The sequence below is a fragment of the Camelus ferus genome, chromosome 1, assembly GCF_009834535.1.
Source record: "Camelus ferus isolate YT-003-E chromosome 1, BCGSAC_Cfer_1.0, whole genome shotgun sequence".
Taxonomy (NCBI): domain Eukaryota; kingdom Metazoa; phylum Chordata; class Mammalia; order Artiodactyla; family Camelidae; genus Camelus; species Camelus ferus.
The window spans coordinates 50,692,225-50,714,665 of NC_045696.1; the positions used below are offsets into that span (position 1 = coordinate 50,692,225).

Sequence of the window (22,441 nt, forward strand, 5' to 3'; positions counted from 1 at the left end):
TGAGGCCCAGAAAGGTTAGGTGACTTTCTCACAGTCACAGAGTGGCTTCCTGACTCTTCGAGTGCAACTGTCCTGTCACGGGAGGTAGGGGGGGACACCTTCACTCACCCCCATCTTGTCCTACCTGAGCAGCTTCTGATTTTGGCACAAACTCGAGGTTCACTTTGCACAGACACCTGCCTTAACCCCTCTGGGTCTGGGTTCCCTCAGCTGCAATATAAGGGAAGGGACTGGATAACCCTTCACAATCTGTTTCGTCCCTACAGATTAAGAAGGGGACCCAACTTGCCACCAACCCAGCAAATGTCTGACTTAATACCCTGGATAGTGGTGTTTAAAATGTGACCCTGGACCCACAGCATCAGTATCACCTGAGAACTTATTAGGTATGTACATTCTTGGGCCCACCCAGACCCTCCTGAATCAGAAACTCTCAGGGTGGGGCCCAGCAACCTATGTTTTAATAAGCCTCCAGGGGATTCTGCTGCAGCTAAGTTTGAGAACCACTATTGGGAATGTTTTTCTGCCCGAAACCAAAGGGAGGGCTTAACACTCACACATGCACACGTTGGTAACTTTCTCTGTGGCCGATATCCCTCCCTCGCCCTCCCCTTCTCATCCTTTTCCTCGAGCTTCCATCCGGGGATGATGAATGGAGGTCAGGGCAGGGCCCTGTCAACGGAGGACGCGGCAAACCCTCCCTCCCCAACCAGCCTGGTGGGTCGGGGGAGGTAGCTTTGGGCTTCCCCTAGACTGGTTTCCTTATCATTTTCTCGCCAGCCGCTGCCCCATTTAGGGCGGGGGAGGGACATATTTAATAGCAAAGTTTACTTTTAGTGATTTATCCAATCGTTTGTTCGCAGAATAAAGGAGACTATTAAGATGGGAGTGGGGAGATCGTAAAAAGAATTGGGGAGAAGAGAGGGCAAAGGAGGGAAGGATAGCGTATGAGAGAGCCAGGGTCCGAGGTGAAGCTAAAGAGAAAATGAGGGTTCAGGGGAGCCCGTGGATGTGAGAGAAAGGCAGAGGACTTTGCTTTTGGTATAGGAAAGTGAAGTTGGGGGAGAACGCGGGACTAAGGCGCAACAGGAAGGAAATGGGTGTTAGAAGAAAAACTGAGTTTGGGGGGACTTTTTTCCAGCTTCCTTCCCAAGACTTGTTCTTTGCTCCACTTTGCTCCTCCCCCTCCTCCCCGCCTCCTCTGTTCCCCCTCCTCCGCCTCGCGCGGTAATGGGAGGCTCCTAGGCAGGAGAAGCAAAAGAAGGAATTGTTTGCGAGTTCAGTCATCCAAAAAAGCTTCTTCCATATGGAGGGACCGGGTGCGCAGGGCGCGGCGTCCCCTGCCTTGTCCTGCTGCTGCCGCCGCCACGGGCCCGGCTCCCTGCCGCTGGCACCCTGAGCCCCGGCCCGCGGGTGTCAGCCGCCGCCGCGCGCGCGCGCACGCACACTCACACTCACACACACACACACACACACACACACACACACAACACTCACGCCCGCTGCAGCCACAAGCGCCCGCACGCGCCTTCCCTCCCCGGCCGGCCACTTCTTGGTCCCGGGCTCCTTTGTTGCTCCCGCTGCGGCCACTCTCCCGTTTTGTGTGTCCCCGGGTGTCAGTGCGGGTTGTGTGTCCGTGCGGCGCGGGGCTGTGCGGTTCTCTCCGCGCCCACCGCGCTGGCCCCAGGGCCCCGGCTCGCCCGTCCCAGGAACCGGCTGCATCAGAGGTGAGTCACGTCGCTGAAGTTTGTTTTCTTTTCATAAAAAGTTGTGTTTATTTGTTGGTTTGGGGAGGGGAGGAGGTGGGAGGCGACAGCAGGCCGGGCGATGCCGAGGAAGTGCCGGCGAGTGGCTGATGGGGACATGCCGGCGGCGGGAGCGGGTCGGAGCGCTCCGCCCGCGGGGCTCGGACTGGGGGCTGCGACCGAGGCGGGCGCGCCGGGCGCGGGCACCGGGAAGCGGAGCGAGGAGGGCAGCGGAGTACTGGGTTGCCGCCGCCGGGCCCTGGGGCGCAGCATCTCGTTCCCTGCGGTCTGGCCGGTCGTTCCCGGAAGCTTCCCGGGTGGAAAGGGGGCCGGGACAGCCTCCCAAACTTCCCCCGAAGGTTGACACCAGTCTCCGGCTCTGGGCGCCGGGCGGTAGGGGAGAAGCCCACATGGGGCAGATATACAGAACCACCCCACACTTATCTGGCCTCTTCGGGGGTGTGGGTTTATCGTCTTGGCGTTAAAACAAACAAAACCCACTAAAATGAGGAACCGAAGCAGCCCCAGAAGAGCATACCCCGCTGGAGGGTGGAAGGCTGAAGTGGGGTGTCCAGAGTTGTCCGTGGGTTGGGGAAGCCGTGAGAGGAAGTGTGTGTGTGTGTGTGTGTGTGTGTGTGTGTGTGTGTGTGTTCGCGTTCGCGTGTTCGCGCGCCCAACGTCCTCCTGGGGTTGTGCTCCTAGGGGTTTTTGTTTGTGTAACTGTGAGAGGTGGGGAAGTGATCCTCTGGAACAAGTGGGGAGGGGCTGTAGGGAGGGGCGAGAAACCCAGGCAGAATTTTCTGCTGGAGTTTTGAAGGCCCTGCTTGCTTAACTTTCCAGGTGCCCAATGTTAGTTTGCTCTTCCGGATGATAGGAAAATTTTGAGGGGTGGGGGGCAGGCAGACATAGAGAAGAAGTTTAAGAAGTCCTGGGGATTTGTTTGCTTACTTTTGCTTGCTTTTGTTTTGGGGATGGGGTTCCCCTGCAGGGTTACTTGAAAGGTGGTTGTGTGTCTCCAGAGATGTGGCAGTAGAGCTAAGAATACCCAAACCGCATGCCAGCAGCCCTAAACAGGCACTTTCTGGGTGTGGTGGGGTGTTCTGCCCCTCCCCTATCCCTTCTCAGCAAGTTCATATGGGTTCGCCTAAGTTTTTGCCCCAGAGTTGCCACTTTGAGTGGACTGAGTGAAAAGTAGGTTTTGGTTTCCAGCCCTTGTGCCATCTCCAAGTACCCTGTACCCTGATCATGTTTGTTACAAAGATCTTTGTTACCCAGAAGTTTGCCAACATTGGCCAACGAATGAGTGTAATTTTCAAAATTCTTGAATGTGCAAACATTCCTGACTTATTCCACAATTGGGCCCCCAGCAGGCAGCCCAGCTCTGTGATGGTTTTTCATCCCTTTGGTTACAGCCAATAAATCAATCTCTGTTTTCTCAAGGGCAGCATGACAGTCTTAAAACTGTCTTAGACTGAGATGCGAGTGAGGTGTCCATACATCTGTGTGACCTGTTTTCTGAACCTTACCTCAAGTGAATATGAGGCAAGAGTTTGGCCATTTTGAGGTGTGTAACAGGTTTCCCAGGAACGTTTCTGAGGTCTTATAATTGGTACTTTTTAATGGTTTCATAATTGAAACCCAGAAGTTTCCCATGGTAATTTTGAAGCACCTTGGGTCAGTGGGACAGAGACAGGGTGGAAACAGCAATGGAGTTATGATTTTCTGCAGGATGAATTTTTGGAGCGAGTGTATGGAAAATGAAAGAGGTAAGAGTTGCTGCTTTGCTGATGGTGCCTGCCCCCAATTATTGCTCAGAGTTTGGCCCTTCAGGAGGCTGGATGCTGTGTACACCTATGAAATCTGAGGATTGAGATGTCAGACACTGTCCCTTTCATCCACTGTCAAGAGGTCTCAGGAGAGTAGCACTGCAAGAGATGTTCTGTCAGGAGAAAGTGCCCAAGCCACAGTGTTGGCTCTACTGGGGAGAGGGGTTGATAGAGGCCGGGATGGTTGGTTCCTTCACCACAGCTGGGAAGGGCGAGGGGATAGAGAGGACCCTGCTTAGCTGTTGATTGGCTGGCCAACTTCTGATAAGACGGTGATTTATGTTCCTTTCTATCCTCCAACTGGGTCTAGAGATTTAACTTTCTTTGAAATGTTCTTTCAATTGTTTGGGCTCCTAGCTCTCTTCTTGTCTGTAGTTTCCATACCCTAAGGAGGAATAGAAGATTTTACTCATGAAATAATTCAGTTGACTTCCCCAGGGATCACCAGGGTGTAACAGCATGGAGGGTGAGATGTGAGCCTACTGGTCACAGTGTTCCATGGGACTCTAGGGGTTTGGGTTCAGATTTCAGCCAAGTCACTGATGCAATTAATGAATAAGGATTTCTCTCTTCATGTCTTTTAAACAAGTAGGAAGAAACCAACGAAGACCCAAGTGCAGCAAATAATTGCTATCCAGTTCTTTCTGGCCTCTGAATAAGAAAGTATTAACCTGGCATCAAAAGATACCGTACATTCAGAGTTTGCTTTCATTCCTCCAAACTCCAAGCCTCCTTGTTATCTGGGAAAAGAAGTGGGGGGGAAGGGAATGGAAATTGGGAAGGGAGTGGAAAGAAAGTGATTTGTTACATTTTTAAAAATCTATTTACTTTAACATATGGAACTTCTTGTCATCTCCATACTTCAGTTCAGCAAACGTTTATAGTACATCAGACCCCAGACTGGGAGCTTTTTTTTTGTCCCAAGAGAATAAGCTTTCTTAGTCGAAGGATAGTTCTCCAAACTACCCCCCTCCCAATTTTTATTTATTGCACAAGCGTCTACTAATAGTAGTATGTTTTTAAATCACCCACATTCCTGTATTATAATACAGCTTGTTTTGTTCTTTAAATTTTTTATTTTTGTTATTGAAGTATAGTTGATTTACAATGTTTCAGGTGTACAGCACAGTGATTCAGTTAGACATATATGTGTATTCTTTTTCAGATTCTTTTCCATTATAGGTTATTACAAGATATTGAATATAGTTCCCTATGCTATACTGTAGTTCCTTATTATTTATCTATTTTGTATATAGTAGTATGTATCTTTTAATCCTCAATTCCAAATTCATCCCTCCCTCTCTTTCTAGCACAGCTGTGTTTTTGTCCATCTCTGTGCATATATACTTCTCACATAGTTGTGATATAGGTAGAGGCTCTGTAGCATCTCTACATTTTTGACCAAAGACTCACAGAGAACAGGTATGGCCAACCACTTTACTGTTGCTGGGGACAACCTAAGTCCACATAGAGCCTTCGCATGTAATATTTTCACCATTCATGGGGCTAAATCAAATGTTTGGGGCCAGAGAGTGGGATGGAAGAGGATGGGTGCTTTTAATCTAGAAATCCATGTTTACAAAAAGCCTTCCTAAATAGGGCTTTTGCCTCCCTTGTAGCCCTGAGGGTTGGAAATGGGTAGAGAAGGGGAGGTGGAATCAGGAAATAAGGCTCAAAGGATCCATCTCAAGTGGTATAGCCCTGAGGATTAGGAAACTTGGGTTGGAGCCCTGGCTCTGCCTGTGGACTCCATTTACACTGACTCCATCCACTGAACTCATCGATTTCTGCCTCCCTGTTCCTGCCGAATTAGACTCCTTCCCCAAGCTTGCCCAGGCTTTCCTGCCTTTCCTTTTATTATTCCTCCATTCATACCATCTTTCCCATTCCTGCCACCACCATGCTTCTTCGTGCCCTTGACAGTTGTGTGATGCATGGCTGGAATCCCCACTGTCTACCTGTAGCCACCCCCTGCCCCCATCCTCCATCTGTCCCAGAAACAAGTCATCAACCAGCTTAAAAATAATCTAAGTTTACAGTCTATATTTCTTAGCCCTCTCACACGTGGCTCTGTCTCACCTCATGATAATATCACCTGGCTAGGTGCCCTTCTGCTCCAGCCTGACCCGTCTGTTAGCTGAGCCTTGATTTTTCGGGGGGGTTCATTCCTTGCTTGCTGCCTTGTCCCACCAAACCCCTTTCCAGTTAACACACCTTACTTTGTATGAGGCCTGCTGATAATGTGTTCCTGACAGATACTTGGTGAATGAATATTGATGAAAACGGAAGGCTGGATGAAAGGCAATGGTTTTGTAAGATCAACAGACTGTTATCCATTGTCCTTAATCCATTGTTCATTTTGTGTCTAGCAAGGGGCCAGGTAACTGGAGGTTTAAGGAAGCCTGTGATTTAGAAAAACTGCTTTTTTCTGTTTTCTTATTTATGAAATGGATTAAATAAGGAATTACTATGGTTTAAGCAATGCACCTTATAAAAAGCAAATACTCGAGAAGTGTTTGTTTATTTTGTTTGAGACACTTTCTTTTTCCTCAGGCCCAGAACAAGCTTCCTGCATCCCATGACCCATGAAGTCTTGTCAACATCCACACAGCCTGAGGGTCTCAGGCGATGGAGTAGAAGAAGTAGGTGAGGCTTTCTGCCCACAGTCTACTGTCTCTGGTCTAGTGGGTCAGTTACGTTTTCCGGTTTTCTATTGCCACTTGAAGCTAGAGTGTTTCTCATCCTTCATTATTGGGAGAGTTTGGCTTTGAGTGGAATCTGGATGAAACAGATTGGTTCTGGTTCTGCTCAGATACTGTTTTAGTCAAAGCCTGGGGTGGCCTCTTTCCCCTGGGGTGGCCATTGAACCCCCCTTTCCCTGAGGCAAGTTCTGTTCGACAGGTTGGATACAAACCATCTACTGTGGATTCGGAGTCTAAGACAGCTGTGGAAAATCCTGCTTAGGTTTGGGTGAGGAAAGCCCTGTGTTTATGTGACTATCGATGGTATTACAGCAAATGCCTTCTGATCTGATGTACCGGGCAGTGTTTATCTCACAAAACCCAGAGGGATTCTGCGTCGCTCCATCTTCTGAAATTAAGTTAGGAAATAGTTTTTTCCTAATGGTGAATTTGGCCTTATCTTCAAAGACGCCCTTTGATGTTTGGGACAGGATTATTGGGCAGTAAGAGGAAATCAGAGGAGAAAGATCAGAGCCAATGATACACAGTCAACTTCATTTGGTTGCCAGAGAAAATGTTGAAGAAAGTCTCAACTACTTCTCCTGGTTAGTGACGGGAAAGTACACAATATGGGTTGAATAAAAAATCATACAGAAGGAGCTGAGCAGCAGAAAATATGGCAAAGGAATGTTTATTCTTCTCCAACATGAGTTTGGACAGCATTGGATAAGATGAGGGTGATGACTTGTGTGCAGGTTGGAGCCTTCATCCTTTCAACAAACTTTTTTTGCATGCTCGCTGTGTGCCTGGGAACCATACCAGAGCCCATGCCGCCCAGCATTCCCTGACAGAAGGAGGGGACACTGCAGAGCATAGCAGTGCAAACTCCAGTCTTAAAGTGCTCAGACAGGGTCACGAAGGAAGGCTTCTGGTGGGAGGGGAGCCCGTCTCCCAGGCCAAGTGCTAGAGGCAGAGACGGACTGGCAGGACTGAAGCGTTGACCTCTGCCCATGTGCATTGTTCATTATTTCCTCCCACAAAACTTACTTTTCCTCAGTGGATAATAGGCTAAAGTATTAAGACAAGAGATTGCAAGTACGGAGTATTTTTAAAAATTATTTTAAGAAAGTTAAAAACTGGAATCTCTGCATTGAATACAGAAACTCAGAAATGTGAATCTTCGGTTTCTAAAAGCAAGTACTGAGTAACTTTCAGGGGAAGAAGGAGAAATGTGTGATCTTTTCTTGCTCATCTATGTCAGATTTTAGCTGAGAATGTTAGAAACACATGCCTGAGTTCAGCTTTTTACTTTTCAGTTCCACTTGCCCTTTGTTCTACTGTCTAGGGTAGGTTTGCTTGGCCCTGAAGTCATCCCCAGAGTAGCAGATGAGGAGACATTTATTTTAGGGACAAATAAAAGTTGCCGGGAACCTCCTTGGCTGCTAAGAGGTAGCTGTCCCACAGGATGGGAGCGACAGGTAAGAGGAGGAGGGTGTGTGGGACCAGCTGGCCTTGGAGGCCCCTCACCCCCAGGCTGGACTTGAATTGGACCCTTGAAGAGAGCCCTCCCCCACCTTTCTGGCCCTGCCACTGTTTTTCCAGAATCGTCCCAGCCAAGTGCCTTTACTAGTCTGAACTTACCTAACATTACAATCCCAGCACGTTTATTAGGTATCGGTCACAGTTAATTGGAAAGGAAAATTGGGGGGTTCTGGGCTTATTACTTTTCTGTGAAAGTGGAGGGTGCTCTTAATTATTTTACCAGTCATCTCCCCCTCTTGGCTCTCCCTCTGCTTTCTGTCTAATGACTAGCATCCCACAGGCGTGTTACGGTAGCTCATCCTCTTTCACAGGCCTGTGCCCACGTGAGTGGGGTTTCATCACGTAGACAGTCAGCACAGCGCCCGCTTTTGCAAGTGAGACCACAGAAAGTGATGGAAATTCACGGCTGTTTACTTCGGTCATTATGAATGGATGTCTTGTAGTGAACGAGTTACATAAAAATCTGCTGTGTTATAGCCAAGAGTTAGGTTCTAATGGCTCTTCCAACGCCCAGGCCTTCCAAGCAATCACCTGCGACCCTTCCTGGACGCCGTTGGTGGTCCTGCTGTCGAGAAGGCCGCGTCAGCTCCAGGTGAAAGCCGCCAGTCGGGTGCCTGTCGCTCTGTGGCCTTCTGTCGCGGAGACGGAGGCTGGGCAGTCAGGCCCGGCTTGCGCCTGCCTGGCCGGTGGCAGCTTGCCAGCAAGTTTCGCTGGGTGGTCTTCAACAATGGGAGAGAGGAGGGGTGGGGAGCCCAGCTCTCCTGCCCAAAGGGGAACAAGAAGGTTGGCAGCCAATCCCCTGTCCCTGAAACACCACAAAGGTCCTGAGTGGGGGTGAAAAGAACGGAACAGGTTGCTGAAGGTGGTATTGTGATGGAGTTAATGCCTGTTCCTCTGATTTTACACACGAAGTCTTGCATTGATGGGGCGAGTCTCCCTCAGGAGGGTGAGCCTATACCAGCAGCAGGTACCCGTCAACATGGGAGAGGAGAATTATTATTCTCTCTCGGGGGACCAGCTGTGGACCCCGAGGGCAGGCTGAGATCTGGGAGTCCCAGTGCCAGAGAGGCAGAACTGCCTGCCTCTGTCGTCCTCCCGGTGATGTGGAGCATGAGAGCCGCCGTTTCCTGAGACCTGCTGTGTGCCAGGCCCTAAGCTCCGTGCTGTGAGCCTTGTTCCTGCAGTCCCCCAGCAGTCCTGTGGAGATGGACAGTCGGGTCCCATTCTGCAGACAAGGGAGCTGGAGCCTAAATAATTATAGAGACTTGCTCTGCTCTCACAGCTGGTAAATGACAGAGCCAAGATTTCACGGCAGGGCTGCCGACTCCAAAACTCAGGCTTTGGGGGAGAAGAAAAGTATCCAGACAGTCCCTCCCCCTAAGCAGAGCCCCCTTAGCTTGGGGGAACTTTCTTTTGCAACTAACAGAGTGGAAGGGGCAGGTGGCAGCCTTTATGAGACTTGCCTTAAGAGACATGAATTGAAAACTGGGACCACAACTGGAAGGTTTTGCCTGGCTCCACAGCCACAGCCGGAGGGAAGCCAGGTTCTGAGGCACAGCCAGTGTCCGGCTTTGCAAGCAGTGCTGAAAGCTGCCTCCATCCTGGGTCTCCTCTTGGAACATGTCTCCTGCCTTTTTCTCACCCAGGACAGCATCTGGATTGGCTGTCTGAATCTCTGCTTCCACCACAGTTGCCAGCTGAGTCCATTTGCTCCTCAGGTCTCTGCAAGTCTGATCAGGCCGGTCCTCTGGGCCCTTAGTGGGGTGAAGGTGTTTTGCCCAGCAGATACTTTTCCTGGTCAGGAGAAGTGGCAGCTTGTGCAGAAAAAATACCCTGGGGAAGGAAGAAGCAACTTTGACAGACAGGTAACTGACAGGAGATGGTACCTTCCAGGCAAATACTTGCCAGGCAGCCAGCAGAAAGAATTCTGCAGGCCATTACCTGCAGAGCGAAACCAGCCTCTCCCTGCTGCCTGCGGGGAACGTGGAGATTTGGCTGCAAAGAGCATGTAGTTGCCCTCAGTTCCTTGTTTTTCTTTAACAAACGTGGAAAGCTTGAAGCCAGGATGTTCTGGGCTTTGGTTGGGATGTGGGAGGTGGTGCGCAGGACACCTGGGTTTAAGATATAGTTAGGTGACCAACCAGTTGAGTCACCAAGAAGAAATCACGGAGACTCTGAGCATTTATCTCGCTGTTCTTGCAAGCTGACTTCTCTGGACACCATGTGGACGCAGACAGGTGGCCCAGGGGAACACTTTTGATTCATAATGTTCCTGCTCACCTCCAAAGCCCAAGGCCTCTGGCATCTGTGCTCTCCCAGGTGAGTGAGGAGTTACGACATTCTAGGGAACTGACCAGAGGTCAGAGTCTGGGCACAAGGGGTGCCTCTGCTTCTGTGGTTGTGTTTGTTTTCTAAAGGCAGGGGCCTGGACTGGAGGCAGTTCAGGTCCATGGCCAGAACCTTTCTGGATCTCTCCACATAAGCTGCTTTTCTCCCTCTCTTGTGGGAAAAGGCAGTGAGGGTGTCAGGTTCTGGCAGGAGTTGGGAGAAGAAAAGATCTCATGCTAAGAGGATCCTAGTTAACATTCTTCCAGAAAGAGGAAGGAACAAAGGAGTCTGGGGAGTGTCTGGGGGATCCCATCTGAGAGAACAGAAGTCTGGAGTGAACCTTACTAGAAAAGGGGGTGAAGTGTTAGAGGAAGATGGTTGCTGCAGGAGGGAGCAGTGTTTCTAGGGCCACTTCAGGCCTGAGATTGTAAAGCCTCCTGATTAAGAGCAGGCTTTGGAAACAGACAGGCCTGGGTTTGAACATAGGCTTGCCAGTTGCCAGGCGTATAACCCCAGGCTAGTCACCTAAATTCTGATACCCCTGTATCTTAGTGTTGTTGCAAAGAGGAAGCAGGATACTTCGTATAAAATACATGAAATGCGTTATGGACATTGAGTAGAAGGTGGCTGTTATTAGGCAAGGAAAGAAAGGGAAAAAGGAACAGACTGAGTAGGTAGAAGCTGTACCTGCACAAGGCTTTATAGAGATAAAGAAATGAGAAGATGGGGAGAGAGAGGAGCCCACAGCAGGGCAAGGCCCTGCCCCAGGTGCACCTTAGGTACCAGTCCTCAGGCCTGGTCACTGCGAAGGCAATTCTCACCCAGCCTTCTCCTCCGCTTCTTCCCTGATTCAACTTTCTACCAGTTACCAAACCAGGGAGTCATCTTTGACTCTGTTCTTTCTCCCCTATTCCATTTTAAATTGGCAAATGCTATAGGCTTTACTTTTTGGAGGAGGGGAGGCAGTTAAGTTTATGTTTGTTCATTTGTTTGTTTGTTTGTTTGTTTGTTTTAATGATACCGGGGATGGGACCCCAGACCTTGTGCATGCTAAGCACGCACTCCAACGCTAAGCTATACCCTCCCCTCTTAGGCTTTACTTTTAAGATGTATCCAGAATCCCTCTTCTTCCATCAGCATTTCTTACCTGGACTATGGCAGTAGCTTCTTACATGTTCTCCCAGCCCCACCCATCCCTGACCTCCCTGCCTTGTCTGTTTTTCGTAGACAAGTCAGTGTTAGCTTCCAAAAGAGAAACCAGAAGCGATCATTCCCCTGCTCAGAACTCCCCATGGCATCTGTTTCATTCAGAGAAAACTCCACACTCTGTCAGTGGCCTCCCCTCCCCTCACCCGCTTCCACCCCCACAGTGGCCTCCTGGCTGCTCCTCCAACAAGCAGAACAGCCCCTCTTCTCAGAGGCTTTGCCCTCTGCCTGGAAGGCTCTTCCCCACATCTGCACAGCCCGCTGCCCCACTTCATTCAGGTGTCTGCCTCGGTGGCCACCCTCCCCGGACTGTCCTTGATTACATCACACTCCCATCAACCTAATGTCTTTTTCCTCAACGTTATCACCTCCTGACACATCTCTATGTGTTCATCTGCTATTGTCTGCTTTCCCCTCAGAAGGAAAGATCCATAAGAACCGGGACCTCATTTTGGTCCTCACTGCCTTCCCGGTACCTAGAGTAGAATCTGGTGTGTAATTGGTGCTCAGTTTTGTTTTTTTTTTTTTTAACTAGTCTACAGGCCTCTCCTGAATCTCAGAAGGGCTATAAAAAGAGTTTCAAACAAAATGAAATAACTACCTATAGATTTATAGAAGAAAAATGCATTCTAAGTATATGTATACAGGGAGAGAAAGGTGTGGAGAATTCTAATACTAGTAGAGGGCCTATTTTAGAAAAGCCAGAAAGCAGTGTGCTAGGCCACAGCAGAAGGAAGCCCAGGTCTTCCATCTTCCTCAAGGTGACTGACCTCAGGAATGTCCCTAAGTGTGTCAGCTGTTCCCTCTGTAAGAGGAAGGTGAGAATAGACACCTCTCAGGCCCTTCCACATTACTCGAGAAGAATTTACTGTACATGGACTTTAGGCCTGGTGCCGTGCTAAGCCTGGCTTGGAGCTGCAGAGAAGCCCAGGGCATCCTCACTCCACCAAGGGATAATAGTCTAGTCATTCACCTACAATTTCCTAAGTGTGCCTGGACCAGTCCACGGTACTGCTCCCTTCCGTTTGCAGAGTTGAACTGGAGTTCTGTTGAATCTGGGACATGAGAAACATGGGATGAATCTGAGAATAGTTCAGTTCCCCACATGCATGGGGGCCGGGAGGGGTCAGGCCCCATGCTAGGCACACAGGCGACAGAAATGGTTTCTGCGTTTGGAGAGCTGACAGCCTTGGAAGTTCAAGGAATAGCGTTTGGATGCCTGCCCAGAGGGCGATAGATCTGACTTCAAATTGCATCTCAATCATCTCTGACTTGGTTCTAGACTTAGAAGCTAAGGAAGAATAAAAATAGGAACAAATATCCCAAGAGGTCTTGTGCTGACAACAAACATGCCTGAGAAATTACACTCCCAAGATCCCTAGACCCAACATCTGCAGCATCTCGGGGGGCTGGGGAACGGCCCAAGCTGCCTCCTCCGGGTGTTTTTTAACTTAAAAAAAAATTAATGGCCTTTTTTAAAAGCAATTGTAGGTTTATAGAGAAAAATTAAGTGAAAATTATAGGGAGTTGCCACATAGCCCTCAACCCCCCCCCCCCCGTTTCCCCTATTACTAACATCTTATGCTGGTGTAGTACATTTGCTACAGTTGGTGAGTCAGTGCTGACACATTGTTATTAATTAAAGTCCACAGTTTACATTAAGACTCACTTTTTGCATTATACAGTCTATGGTTTTGACAAATGCATAATGACACATATCCACCATTATTATTATATCAGAATTATAGCTTCACTGCCTAAAAATTCTTGGTACTCCACCTTTTTGGCCCTCCTTCCTTCCCTCGCCCAATCCCTGGCAACCTCAGCTCTTTTATTGTCTTTGTAGCTTTGTCTTTTCCGGAATGTCATATAGTTGGCATCACACAGTGTATGGTCTTTCCAGGTTGGCTTTTTTCACTTAGCAATCTCCTCCAATTTTAAACCTGGCCTTCTCCCCCTCCCCCTCCCATACACACATCCAGCTGGGGTGCAATGCGCTGGCAAAGGAGGAGCCCCCAGCCAGTGCTGAGACCCACCTGACCAGAGCCCACGGGTCTGCAGTGCTATTCCTTTGTCGCCATCCACTGAACATGCCCGGCCCTGGTGCTACTGGAGTTCAGCCCAGACTGGTAAACTGTCAGTTGCTGCCTGTGTTTTGGTTCCACATCTGGAAGTACCAGCTGTGCAGACCTTCCCATCCCATTCTTAAGTGGAGAGACAGGAGGAGCACTGGGCTGTTTGCCTTCCTCCTTGGTAGTTTGTTTTACTTGCTCTGGAGCTTCGGACTAGCGGTGGGGAAGTGAGCCTCCAGGGCAGGCAGCATCCTTCACACCACATCCGGCAGTGGCCACAGCTCCCTCAGCCTCTGAAGTCGCTGTCTCAGCTCCACCTGGGCTCCAGGGTGTCTGTGCTGAGCCCAGAGTGACTGAGCGCTGGGGCTTGTTTTGTGGTCATTGAGGAGGAAGAGTGATCGGGCGCAAAGAGCACGGGAAACGTTTTCCCTGTCAAGAGGTGCTTATTTCTCCCGGCAGCCTTGCAGATGAGGATTCCTTGGGAGTGTGGTGGCAGGAACTCCAATATTCAGGGCACTAACCAGTCACTAGACAGAGAGGCTCTCAGGGGCTGGGTGATGATTGTGGATTTTGTAACAGGAGCAGAAGGAGGAGCTCCTCCACCCTCACTCCAGCTCTGGACCACGGTTAGGGTAAAGTGCATGCGAGTGGGGGTCATGTGAACCATCTGGTTGAGTCAGGCTGAAGAGGAGAGGGGGTGTACTAGGTAGAAAGAGTGCCAACCCCAGGGGAAGGGACTGAGATTTAGACCCAGCTCCCCTTGCTTCCTGTGTGGGATAAACACAGAGCTGAGGCCAGCTGGTACCTTCTCACTCTGAAGGACACTCGGCAGGTGCATCAGTTAGTAAGAAGGAGGAAGAGGATTCTTTGGCCTCCTTGAAAAGCCAGCTTTCAGACTGTAGAAATTTGATTCCAATGATCCAAATCCTTCCCACCTCCTCCTCTGGTTTGCTCTCCTTGCCTCGCCCAGCCTCCGATCTGTAGCCTGACCAGGGACTCACTGAGAGCTCTGGGCTGCCGTTCAGTGCTTCTTCCTACTTGTACCTACGTGTGTAAGTGGAGACTAATAGTCCCTGCCCCAGGTTTGTCACCAAGACTGAGCACTAATGCAGTGGAGTGTTTAAAGCACCTTAAACTCTTCAGAGAAGTACTCTCTGCAGGCAAGCTATCCTTGCTTTTGTTGTTAGGAATTGGGGCTGAACCTTCCCGTCCCCCAAGACTGCAGGTCTAACTCCAGAGTCTGGAAGGCTGTGACTGATTACTGACCGTCACTGCATGGGAAGCCTTGGTCCTCGCCTCAGTTTGCTTGGGGAAGCCGAGGATAGCGAGCTGCTAAACACACGAGGGTGAGACCCATGTTCCCTGCCAAATCCATCCTTCACTCCTGAGTGCCCCTCCTCACATTCCTTCCCCCCCAGAGGCAGTGAGTCCTGAAGAAGACTCCCAGACCGGCTTCTGCAGGTGCACGCCTGCAGCGTGTGCCTAGGAGCAGGAGCCACATTTGTTAATCCAAAAGAAAATATGTGATCTGACAAACAATTTGGGATTTTTTTCCTCTCCTGATTTTTTTTGGGGGGGGGGGATCTTAGAAACACTGAGTTTATAAACATCTTGTAATGTACTAAAAAAACAAAAAAAAACTTTAGTGTAAGGAATGGTATTCTGTACAGTGGGGGCCATGCCAGGACCTCCCAATGGTGTGGTCGCCTGTTAGAGCGGAGTGGGCAGAGAGGCACGTTGTGAGCATCCCGGGGGATGGGGTGGAGCACCGGTAAGTGTTGGTGGAAGGAGGTCTCCAGTGCAGTCTGGGTCTTCTCTAGAACTTCCCCTCCAGAACAATCTGTAGAAACCGGAGCAGGGTCCCAGTTTTACCCACCACCCCTCTTCCCCACTCTCTAGAAAAACGCAGCCTCCATGGAAGTGGAACAGGGAGGCTCCTGAACAACTGTTAAGCTCTACAGCTTTCAAAGCCCACAAGTAACGAGGACCAGCTACCCAGTTGTGATGGAATGTTAGGCAGGCAAAGCTAATTTTCCCCACATAAGGAAACTAACCACAAGGCCAGCGCTAGCACCTGTGGTCTAGTTGGGGGAAAAGCAGTGAGACCTTGTTTCTTTTAATCTCAGCCAAGAAAAGGTGTGTTACCCTTTCCCAGGCCGGGGGGTTCTGACCTGTCTCCCACCCACTGAAACTCGCTGCAGCCTGCCTCTCTTGGGTCACTTGAGGTGTTTCTCGTTATCCATATGCACAGCAATAAACCTTGCCGAGAACGGTGCTGTTTGTGCCTCTGTAGGCATTTTTCACGTGGACCTAAAGATGTTCGTAACCATTCAGGGGTGGCCTTTCAGTTGATCAGCCGGCAGATCATTGAGCACTATGCCTGCTGCCCTCAGAACATGTGTAATCCAGATTCTGGATATTTCCCAGATCTAAGCCAAAGGTCATTTCACTTTGAACTACATTATCTACCTTCTCTCATTGGAAGAGCTCTTGGCTCAGAGGGGGTGCTTGGTGTCACCATTATCATCATGATGATTATCACTTTGGCTTGAGATAAGCTGCTGATTTATAATTCCTTCCCAAGAGCCCATATTCTTGGAGAACTTGGCTGTTTACATAGTTTTGTCAATTACGGTATGTTTGAGAATTTTATAGGTAGAGGAATGGAAGTCCAGAGAAAAGTGATGTATGGTCTTTTACTCGGACCTAGGGCTTGTGCCCTTGGTTGGTTCTGCCATCAGGGAAACAGCCAGCCAAAGGTGGGAACCTGCCATCTGTGAGATGTGCTCCAGGTTCTGGGGAAGGCCCACCCTGGGCAGGGAGGACCCAGGAAGGAGGCAGTGGGCATGGAGGGCTGCCAGTTGGCTCTGGGTTCCTGAGCCAGAGGACCAAGGAGATCTGCTCCTCAGGGCCTCCTCTGCTTATGACCAACAGAACCCTTTCAGGGGTGGGGCTGCCTCTTTGGCCTAACACTGAGGAGGCTTTGCAGGTTAAAGAGTGGGTGTACTGCTCTATGTTACCAGAACCTGAGCACTCGTGGCAATCTGCCCAACAGTGCTGTTTTTGGCTTAACTGAGATGATACGATGGCGGGGGGGTGGTGTCCTGGAACCTTGGTGCAGGATTGAGTAGGTTTGGAAGGATCTTGCTCTAGTGATCCTATTGAAAAAGTAAGTATTATTCATCTATCTAAAACCTCAAATACACAGAAGCAGAAAAAAGAGTATCCTGACCCTATGTGCCCATCACCCAGATTCAACAATGATCAAGACAAACGAGAGAGCTTTTAAACTACTACATCGTTTTCATTATTTTGTGTGCAGATGGGACAAGGATGGATGCCACAAGGTTACCCTTTCCAAAAGAGGTGTGTCATCCAGCCTTCCCATGCCCTCATCGCTGTGGCGTGGACAAGAGAGGACAGCCCAGGGCACTCAGGTTTGATCGTCAGTTGCTCTAGCAGTTCTCTGAGATGTTTCTGTGTGTCTTCTCTACCAGATGCAGAGCTCCCAGGGAAAGCTTGTGTTGCCAAAGAAAGAGGTTCTTGCCTCGCACAGGAATTCAAGAGCAAGGCATAGTAAAGTGAAGGCAAGTTTGTTTAGAGACACACACACTCCATAGACAGAGTGCCGTTTGTCTCACTCAGAAGGGGGAGCGGCTTAGGAGATACACACTCCGTAAGCAGGATGCGGGCCATCCCAGAAAGGTGAGAGGGAGAGAGGCCAAGAGGTCTAGGGATGTTTAGTTTAAAGGTAGATACACACTCCATAGACAGAGTGAGGGCTGTCTCAGAAGGCAAGAGAGAGAGCAACCACAAGGTGCAGGATTGTTAGTTTTTATGGGGTCGGTAATTTCATATGCTAATAAGTAGGAGGATTATTCCAACTATTTTGGGGAAGGGGTGGAGATTTCCAGAAATCAAGCACCTGCCCACTTTCTGACCTTTTACAGTCAGCAGCTGCCATGGTGCCTGTGTGTGTGCCATGAGGCTCCAGGTCTACAGGACGTTGAATCTTCCAGCATATTGGTTCTAACTAGTTTGTCCTGTCCTCAATTGCTCTGTCATTTCTCAGTGCTTGTTCCCTGCCCTCTTCCCTCCTGTCTCACTTGAACTCTATTTTTGGATCCACAGAGCCTAATATTAAATAGGTGCTCAATGAGTATTTACTGACTTGTATGGCAAGGGATTGTATGAGTCAGGATGTGTTCCATCTGGACAGGTGTAAGTAATGTGAGTACTTAGTTTATCATTTGGGGAGGAAAGGGGGCAGTAGATGTGGTTTAGAGTTGAGTAAGGGGCCATTTTCTGAACCTGGGGGATCCTGAATGAGTGAAGGGTTAGGTGTGATCATTCTGCTGTTCAGGGGCTCCTGGTTTTGCTGAGAAGGAAGAAGTCAGCAGCAAGACATGACGGGAGAGAGCTGGATCAGAACCGCTCTTTGCCTGGCCCCCGGATTGAGGCATCTGCGGACCCTGGTGTGGTAGAACAGGAGTGTTAATGGCAGCTCCAGCTCCAGACTCGTTTTTCTGGGTGGCCACAAGCAGCCTGCAAGCTGCCTGCACCACCAGGGCCCATGTGTCATTCCAAGCACTATTTTATTCATTCTGCAGTTGGCGAGGAACGGGCTCCTCCAAGCATGGGGAACAGAGCCTGCTTCCAGCCTTTGGAGTGCTGGGCAGTTCGGCTGCTCTGTGGCTCCAGGGCAGGGGTGGGATGGATGAAATGGGTATTGGAGGACCAGGAGGGGGAGATGCTGCAAAAGCTTCTCCTCAGGTCTGACCCTGAATGAAGCCAGCAGGGGCCTCAGGTGGGGTGTGCCCAGGCCCACACAGACCCCAAGGAAGTCTCCAGGCCCTGACTTTCATCAGCGACACGCCCCTCCCACTCTCTGCCTGGTCTTTTTCAGTTTAAACTTCCAGCCCGGCCCTCCCCTTCCATACACGCATGATGTGTGTGTGTGAGTGTTTTAATTTTTATTCTTGGCAGAAGTTAAGACACAAAATGGATTTGGAAGGAGATGAAACCAGTTTGGGCATATGCTGGGCAGTGGCAGCTTCATTCCTGGAGTGGGAGGGCTGCAGATGGGGAGGGGCTGGGTGGGACCCAAGTCTCCTCCCCAGCAGGGACCAAACTGAAAATCTACTCCATGGGGAGGGAAAGGCCAGGAGCTCTGCTGAGCTGTTAACCCTTTGGGATGTCAAAAAGCCAGCTCCAGGGGAGCCAAAGCCCTCAGGTGTGATGTGGTGTTAAGTGGATGGGGGACCCCTGGATGGCCAACACCTGTTCCATTTCCTGGTGGTCTGTCAGCCCCTGGAGGCTGTTCTGAATTTGTTCAGGGAATCACTGAGGGCATTTCCAGTTTTGATGTGCAAATGCTAAAATGTACATATGCTTGGAAAACTTCTGGTTTCCTTCTGACCTCCCAAGCCCTGCTCCCGCACCCCCCAGAAGTAGGAGGTGGTAGCCCTGTAGGGGTGACTGTGGCCCAGGGACCTATTTGAGTGTCTCCTTTGCTACAATGGAAGCTGTCTTGGCCCCCAAAGTAGGTGCTTTTTGCAATGGTGGCCTCCTCTTGGGTTTTCATTTCTATGTGAAGAGGAGAAAACTAGGAATCTGAAAGTCCAGAAAATATTTGGGGAAATCTGAGAGAAATTTTGAGACCATGTTTCATTCGTTAAAATGTATTAAAATATTCAAGTTGTGGGGTAAAAAAAAACTCAGCTTTAAAAATGGCAAGAATTTCTCTAAAAATAATATAGACATCTTTATGCAAAACTTGCAATTCCAACTATGGCGTCCAGTGCAGCTAGGGCGTTTCTGGCAGACCTTCAAAGGACTCCCAGATCCTTGGGGGAAACACCCATTGGTTCCTACCCCTGGCTGCACATGACAGTTTCCAGGAAAGAGTTTTGAAAATGCTGATGCCTTGGCCCCACCGCCAAAGGTTCTAACTGAATTTGCCTGAGGTACTGCCCAGGCGTTGACATGTTTGAATGTCCCCAGGAGATTCTTCTATGCAGCCAGAGTTGGGAACCTCCAATCTAATGCTTACGTGAGAACAGAAGGAAGATAAGAGAGGCCAGATTAAGAAACGGAGGAGTTTTTTTGTTTCTCACTACATGCTGGTGCGTATTACTTGGATCTAGACTCAAAGGGGTGCTGCCAACTTTTGGACAGGATCGAGGGGCTCAGACCTCAGGACTGACTCCGAGTAGGGTGGAGACAAAGCATCTTCAGGAGCTGGGTGCAGAGTGCACTGTGGGACATGCCCAACCAATCCCTCCCGAAACATGCTGGTTGGTGCATGTCTCCAACTCAGACTGATTTGGGTTTTGTCAGTCTTTCTCGGCTTCCTTTTTTGGTGTATCTGCTTGAATCTACTAAGAACACTAAGACCAGCAGGCAAGGGGAGCAGATAGCCCTGGCTTTGAAACCTTTACTTGAGCAAGATGCTTAACCTCACTGAGCCTCAATTGCTGCATCTGTAAAATGGGGATGACAATAGTATATACAGGAAAATGGGGCACCAGAGGATGGTCAGTGTGTTCCAGGTCTCTGGTGGGTCCCTGGGATGTGCCCCGCCAAGTGAGGATCCTTGGCTTTGGGCAGGAAAAAATCAAGAGCGAGCCATAGCTGAGTAAAAGTAGATTTATTCAGAGAGATACACACTCCACAGATAGAGCATGGGCCCTCTTAGAAGAAAAGAGAAAGTGACCATGCAGTGTGGGGTTGTTCATTTTTATGGGCTTAGTAACTTCATATGCTACCAAGTGGGAGGATTATTTCCACTACTTTGGGGAAGGGGCTGGGATTCCCAGGAACGGGGCCACCACCCACTTTTTTACCTTTTATGGTTAGCCTCAGAACTGTCATGGCGCCTGTGGGAGTGCCATTTACCATGCTAATATATTATAATGAGCATATAATGAAGCTCAAGGTCTACTGGAAGTGAAGTCTCCCGCCATCTTGGGCCTCAAGGTCTACTGTGAGTCAAATCTTCAGTTGCTATGTCATTCTTTTAATGGTTGTGCCCTGTCCCCTTACCTCGTCTCAATACTACCTCCTTCATGGACTGCTTTAGAGATTAGACAAGATAATAGATGTGTTGCCAGAGAACAGGTTCTTGCCTCGCACAGGAAAGAATTCAAGAGCAAGGCATGGTAAAGTGAAAGCAAGTTTATTTAGAGAGATACACACTCCACAGGCAGAATGTGGCCATCTCAAAAGGTGAGAGGGAGAGAGACCGAGAGTTGTGAGGGTGTCTAAAGTTAAGGTGAATACACACTCCAGAGACAAGAGTGCGGGTCGTTGCAGAAGGCGAGAGAGAGCAACCATGAGGTGCAGAGCTGTTAGTTTTTATGGGCTCCGTCATTTCATATATTAACAAGTGGGAGGATTATTCCAACTACTTTGGGGAAGGGGCAGGGATTTCCAGGAATCGGGCCCCTGTCCATTTTTTGACCTTTTATGGTCAGCCTAGGAACTGTCATGGCGCCCATGGGTGTGCCACAAGGCTCCAGGTCTACTGGAAATTGAATCTTCTGCCATCTTGGTTCTAACCAGTTTGTGTCGTATCCTCAATGGCTATGTCGTTCCTTCAGTGCTTGTGCCCTGCCCCCTTCCCTCTTGTCTCAGATGCACATCATCTCACAGAGTAACTCAACAAATGGTCCAATATACTGTTTTATGCCAAGATTGACTATTTCTTCGAATTCTAAATGTTAACTTTAATCTCATACTGTGACAAAACATGGTGTGTTACATTCACTAAATCTGAATGACTTTTAATTATATTTACAAATCAGTTAAAGTAGGAAATTAGTAATTTAGTAGGGAAAAAAAGGCAGTCTTTAAATGTTAATATGCCCAACATGGTAACGTCAGCAAACTAAGTATTTGATGGATATTTTATACAACTTACTAAACAAAGAATTTCAGATTTGTAAAGGTTGTTAAGTATTAAATGCATTTTTTTTTCCAAAAGGCTTGTCTACATTATGTGGAAGCAACAGAATCCTGGAATTAGGGGAGGGGTTCCTTACAAGCCAAAGATGTTGACTGTTGAAGGTAAATGCAGGAAACCCCTCAGATGTGATAATGGGGCAGAGACATTTTACAGCCCAAGAGGTTGTTGGGATGTGAGGCCCCCAGGCGTGTGGGAAGATAAAATTTCAGTGATATGATAATATTTGGGGTAGTGTTTTTTTCAAATTTACCTTTTTAATTATAGGAGTGATAATTACAAAACCCACTTTGAATATTTCTGAAGTAGTAAGTATAAAAAAATGCAATTGTTAACTGATGTTAACATTTAAATGTCTCGACCTTTTCCTGTGACAACCCAAATAACTATACATCATAGATTCACATGCAATTTTTTAAAAATTACAGACATGGGATGCTGTTTTACAAGTTGCTTTTGGGATATTCTCCAGGAACCTCTTATGCCAACATTTCCCAAAGTGTATTTGATGAAATTTTCCTCACTAATGGTACTCTGAGAAAAAGAGTACTGTGGTCAAGTCAGTCGAAGCCTGTGGTCAAATAAGGCCAGGCCTGTGGTTAAGCGAGTTCAGCCTTCAGTGCATACTCTATCCCCCTCTTGGTGCTTCACAATGCATAATAGCACATTAAAGGCTCTGAAAAGGCCTGCAGCAAAGAACCTAATTAGCTTTTCTTAGCAGAGCAGTTCCCTAAATTTTTTTTTGTAGTGAACATCCTATATAGGTTTTTAGAAGCACTATTTTAAACATTCCTCACTAACCTTCCCTCCACCTACTCTCCCTCCTCCATCTGCAACCTTGTAGGGTAGGCAGGAAGAAAAAATTTCATCTGTTCATTTAATCAACAAATACTTACTGCACTCCTATTACATGCCAAACACCGCGATAGGTGCTGGGGCTACAGCAATGAGGCTTCCGGCTTCCCTCCAGCACAGGGATGATGGTATTAGTCACACAGGATGGATTGCACCTGGGACAGCAGAACGTCGGCAGGGATCCTCGCTGCAGCTGTGGAACCAGGAGTAGCTGCTCACATTA

General features: G+C 48.8%; 1 protein-coding gene across 1 annotated transcript in view; it reads left to right on the top strand.

Annotated features, from left to right (window-relative positions):
- Nucleotides 1-1,260: 1,260 nt before the first annotated feature.
- The window catches only part of BOC (BOC cell adhesion associated, oncogene regulated), a 68,860-nt gene continuing 47,679 nt past the window's right edge, over nucleotides 1,261-22,441 (top strand). Inside the window, 2 exon segments of the mRNA XM_032479214.1 lie at nucleotides 1,261-1,727; nucleotides 6,125-6,217. The gene's annotated coding sequence lies outside the window, so the exon portion shown is untranslated.